Below are 6,000 nucleotides of genomic sequence, written 5' to 3'. Positions count from 1 at the left end.
TGACTATTTTGGCCTGAACTCCAATGAAGTGCGATTTCCTAACGAACTTTCGTATCTCCTTCATTCCTTCACCAAATTCGCTCCCATTTTTTGTAGAACCTCTCTCTCTCTTTTAAGAATAGAAACTCACTTAAAAGCCTCTCAAAATAACCTCCATTTATCTCCTTTTGGAATGGCCAAAATCTTCCCCTAATGGCCTTATTTATAGAGATGTTTGGCGAAGCGGCTCTCTCAGCCATGGCTCTTCCCCTAATGGGTCTCTCGGAAAGCCAAGCGACTCTCTCAGCCATGGCTTGCAATTACTTGGTCCTCTCCGTAGCTTCTCCTAGTCCTTCTGCAAGCTCTCTCTCTCTCTAGGGCATGTCTCTCGGTGAGACCTCCTACCGAGGTCTCTCTAAGAGACCTTCACTCTTTCTCGGGAGGCTTCTTCCCGAGATCTTCTAGGAAGAGCTCCCCAACCGCCTTCTCACTCTCCGTTTTCTCTTTGTGCATACCAATATATATATATATATATACATATGCGTGTGTGTGCGCACATATGAGGGACACGGCTTTAGCCAGGGCATACCTTAATATATATTATGTATATATATGTATGATGGTAAGGCTCACGTGGGTAGCAAGCAAGTGAAGGAGTCTATGGGTGGTGGTATGGTGCCACGGTGCCCCATGCTATCATAATGCACCCTCATACCCATATCCCATTATATTATGCTTATATGATACAATATGATATGTTTATGTCCATTGATCGCAATGTGTCCTTAAGGGAATAATGGCCCCTACGCTCGGGCAGGTCCTTTAGGGGCCGAGACCCTGTTTGGCATCTCGCCATGAGCCCATTGTAATACCCAAGAACTTTGGGTTATTATTTTAAAGGAAAAATGAAAATTCGGGGAAAATAGGTATCTGAAAAGCCCAAAAAAATTACCAAATCAGCCAAAGAGAGTACCCTGAAACTTAAATGCCTAAGGAAATAGGAACGCCTTTAACGAGCATATCGAGGCATGATTTTTAAGACCGAAAGAAATCGAATTAGAAACCATTTTTGGTACAGGTATGGATCGGGCTGAAAAACTGAATTCTCGTAGGAGACTCCCAAAATGATGACGAAAGCCTCAGGAAACTTTGATTCATCGAGTAGAACAACCCTTCAGTGACATTAGGAAGAAACGAGTAGGTTTACAGCCAAAACGAAGAAGCGGGCCTAAGTGCAATTTTCCAAAATTGCCGAATGGAGGTCAAAATGACATTTTTCCAAAAGTTTGAAGGGAGATATGAAAAGATTAGAACTTGAGGTACTTAATGAAAATATTCAAAAATGGGGGGGGGGGGCTTGTAACACCCCAAATTTCTCGAGCGTGTTATAACTTAGAATTTTTGGGAATATAAAAATTTTTCATATCACAATCACTAGCATATATCACACAATATCCCGAAAGCCCTAATTTTCACTTTCTCAGCTTAACAAACCCAATAATCTAATAGCTAAGACAAGTGTTAAAATTTCAAATGTGGAAGCTAGATCAAACTTGATATGATTCAGTACCATAATGCTTTATTTATCATAAATAAAATCATTCAAGACGTCTATAAAATGTATTACATGGACATCATCTCTCACAAGTGATAATTGAACGTCGTAAACACATCGAAATCATACATAGGTTCACACATAAATATGGATATGATAAACATGCTACAAGCAGTAAATTAAACTTACTCTTCAACTACCTCCTTTCCTTTAGAACCGCTTGTCGAACTTGGAACGTTTGAATATTCCAAGGACATACTCTAATTAGAAGATGAATCTTTTAGTGAGAAACTCCAAAAAAATAGTTTATATCAATGCATGATCAAGTATAAAACGTATGAGAAAAATAACGAGAACTACTCCGAAGTGCCTCGTGAACATGTCAGCCTCCTCCAACGAGAGCTTTCTCAATGGCGTACGCACAGCGCCTCTTGAGAGGTCCCTAACCATGTCACCTCAGCCTGACCTCATAAAACTCATGCAAACACCACATCCATTGTCCCTTAGACTCACGGTCTTCCCCACGAAAGCTTTCTCGATGGCACACACATAGTGCCTCTCGAGGGATATCCGACTTTTGCCCTCAGTCAACAATAAATAGGTACAACAGTATGGCCATACGAATTTTATAAATGCAACAGTTAAAAAGCCAATAGCATATAATTTTCAAAAAAATACATTTCATATATGCAACATGATTTCACGTAAGAGAATAACAAGAGTTTACGTATAAAAACTTCACGAAACATGTCTCATGTAATAGAAATCTCTCATAAGAGAATAAAGAATAGGATTTAGAGTATAGGAGTCTCACCTTGTTGGTTTATCTCTTAGACGAAACGATTTCACTACAAATGGCTTAGGTTTTAGCGTCATAAATCTTGCCTCAAGACGCTCGTCAAAGATATACTTTTGTCCTTAGGTATCTAAGCTCCAGGGCACTCCCTGCGACTAATTCGGTCACTTGTTGCCATTTCAAAAACATATTTTTCGGTATTTTAAACTCACTTAAAATATGTAGCAATTTCATGAAAATGTGGGGTATTATAGGGCTTTTGTGAAAGAGGCCCAAATCAGAAAAAAAAAAAAAAAAAAAACAGTGGGGCAAAAGTGCAAAAAAATGAAAATCTTGGCCATGGAATCCGACCAGGCCATGAAGGGTCGCCGAAAGCCACTGGGTTCGCATAGGAGGTGGTTAGGGAGGGCCAATGAGTGATGATGTGTAACGCGCCATTTTTTCAAGGGCGTTAATTCTTGGGACAATAATTTTTTTTCCTTTCAAACTAATACTAAATCACATCATTCCTCGCATTCATCCCAGAATTTCCAATCATTTTATCTCGAAAGAGAATCATCATACATCAAATGCGGAAGCTAGAATCGAATCTGACATCTTAACATTAATCATAAATCAATTTTATACATCATTGTTTCTCGAACTTAATTCCCAATACAAAGCTATTCATCAATGACTTAAAACATAACATAAGTTCTTAACTTACATATTGATACATAACATATGTCCTCAACTAACATTAACCCTAACTAGGGTTATACATCGTCATTAACCATAAGATTATACATCATCATTCCTCAAAACGTTCAGATTTCAAAGTAACAGAACTTAAATACATGGGCTACATTACATACATTTCATTCATCATTCAATTCATCATGCACTTTGCTAAGTGCCATTTCATGCCTCATTCATCCTCGTATTTGCTACAATCTCCATCTGGAACGTTTGAATATTCTAAGGGCAAAGCCCAAGTTAGATGATGAATCATCTAAGTAAGGGTACAAAAATCATTTTCATGCATGGATGCAAAATGTCCTTTTCCATTTCATTTCGGTTTGAGCCGACTGTACCTTAATGCTACTCTCTATTTTTACAGCCTCCTTCCTAAGCCGAGGTGTATGGGTGCACCCTTAGAAGAGCTGCGATCCCGGCCCATACTCTCAAACCCTTATACGAATGCATGATCAATATTATCGTTGTGAACATATGCACATTTCATCATCAATACATGTAAATGCAATCTACATGACATATTCACATTAAGACATAACAACATGACAAAATCATTTATATCAATTTGGGTTTTAGAAAAACCACTTTCAAATCAAGCATTTTCCATAAAACTAAATTCAGTTTGGTAAGTACCACTTACCTCATACGCATCTCATAACATCTCGATTCTTGTACCAGGCTTCTAACGTACTCACTTCGAAACATCAACATACCCTGGCCATAATATTTATTCAATAAATCAAAATTATATTCCTTTCCTAATTTCCTCATAATTTCCCTCTATTTCTTCCTATTTTCCCTCAATAAATCCGAAATAATTATTTCTCAAATATTTCTCTATAACCATGCATAAAATATTATTCCTAATTTGCTGAAATTTTCTAGGAAAGTTTACTTACCTTAGCTTAGTCTCTCAGGCTTCCTGGGTATGCGTGCCCTAACCTCAAAATGCTTGCCCGACCTCGAATGTAGTGTAAATCCTCGATTCTCGCGTATTATCTCGTGTCACGTGCATTTATCTCAATTTTTGTACACCACATCAATTTTCGTGCACTGCCTTGATTTTCGTGCACCACCTCGATTTTCGTGCACTGCCTCGAAATGCGTGCTCGAATCATTTTCCTCGCCAAGAACTCCAAAATATTAATAAATCATTATTTCCCATTTTTTGGGATTTTTCCTATATTTCCTTTCCTATTTTTCTTTTCTTTTCTTTTCTTTCTTTTCCTTTTCTTTTTTATTTATTTTTGTTTCTTCTTCCTCCTGTTCTTCTTCTTCCTTCATTGACTTGCGCCTACAACTCCATGCCTGAGCCGCCTTCGCGGCTGCTCCACTCGTCATCGGCCATCGCAACCATCTTCCCTGGCTGCCACCGGCCTTGCCGACCTTACCACGCCTACCGTTGCAAGCCGCCATCGCAGCAGCCCTGCTCACTGCTCGCGTCGTCTTCCTCACAAACAGCCATAGCTGCCACGGTTGTGCGGCCATCTTCGGTCGCCTTCGGCCTCCACCCAGCGCTGCCCCTGCTTCGCGACAGCACCTGCAACTCCTTCGAGCAACCCGCGCGCTGCAGCTTCTCCAGCTTGTGGCCATGGCCGATTCGGCCTTCTCCCTCCCTCTATCACTCACTCAATCTCTTTATGTCTCTCGACTTCTCTCTCAATCTCGATCTCTCTCAAGCTCGCCCTTACCCTCATGATCTCTCGGCCGAAGCTCTCATAGCTCACTGCCATGGCTGAAACTCTCCCTCCTTCTCCCTTCAATCTCTCTTTCTCTCTCTATATATATATAGGCGAGGTAGCTTGGGCGCCACTCAATCGGCCACCACTCCCTCTCAACAAACCTCTCAAATCCTTACAAAACTCTCAGCCCAATTCCAACATCTGCAAGCTTGCTCCCCATGCATAGAGACAAAAATCTTGAAGCTTCCCTTGCCCCTCACGCACACAAACAACAATCTGGGGGCCTTCTACGCGTGCATATATTATATATATATATATACTATGTATTTAATATGTATATTACACACAATTAAATATCACAATTCTCCTCAATTGCACTTAGGGTTTTGATAATAGCACTTAAGCCCTCCAACACTTTTATTTAATATCACCAAGCAACCCAATCTCCAAAATTAATAACTAGCGATTACTTGATAAAGGATGATTTTGTCCCCGGGTCCTCACCGGGCTATTGATTCATCCCGAAACCACGTCAGGGTTGTTTGATACGAAAAATCGGAGCCCCCTCAAGGTTCTGATGATTTCCTAGAAATCCCCTATAACAATTCGGTATTTTAACCTCAATTACAGCTTCATTTTTAGTTGTATCGAAAACAGTCTTAATTTTAATTTCTTTTACTTCTATAAAACCTATCTCGGAACGCTCATCGGGACCATGCTATTTTTCTTAGACAATTACACTTCGAGGCATTCCCTCCAGTCGATTCGGCAATTTATTTTGCTGTCCGGCTAATTTTCGATATTCTAAACTCACTTAAATTACGTTCCAAACTTATGCCGAAATAGGGTTTCACATGATGAGCCGACAATGGCCACCGAGGTGGCCAGATTTTGGAGAAATTTAGCCAAGAAAGCTGGCCAATTTAGCAACGCCTGCAACTTTCTTTTTCAGGCGCGAGTGGATGCTTTTAGGTTGATCTAGGGGAGAGGAGGACGTTTAAGGCAATGGGTGAGGTGGCAAGACAATTTTGAGCTTCAACTTTGCCTATAAATAGAGCATGTGTTGGCCGAAAATTTCAGAGAATTGAAGCTCAAAATTGAGGCCATTTTCGAACGAATTGAGAGGCAAGGATAGATGGCTTTTGTTGCCCATAGGTTGGAGAGCATTTCTGGAGAATTTGGCGAGCAACGAAGCAGAAACGAATGAGATCCGAGGCTTTGCTGGAAACCTAAGCGGACCGCCTGGCCAAGTC

This window comes from Diospyros lotus, chromosome 8 (assembly GCF_014633365.1).
Source record: "Diospyros lotus cultivar Yz01 chromosome 8, ASM1463336v1, whole genome shotgun sequence".
NCBI lineage: Eukaryota > Viridiplantae > Streptophyta > Magnoliopsida > Ericales > Ebenaceae > Diospyros > Diospyros lotus.
The sequence above is the reverse complement of the archived record's forward strand: the minus strand, read 5'-3'. Positions refer to the sequence as shown.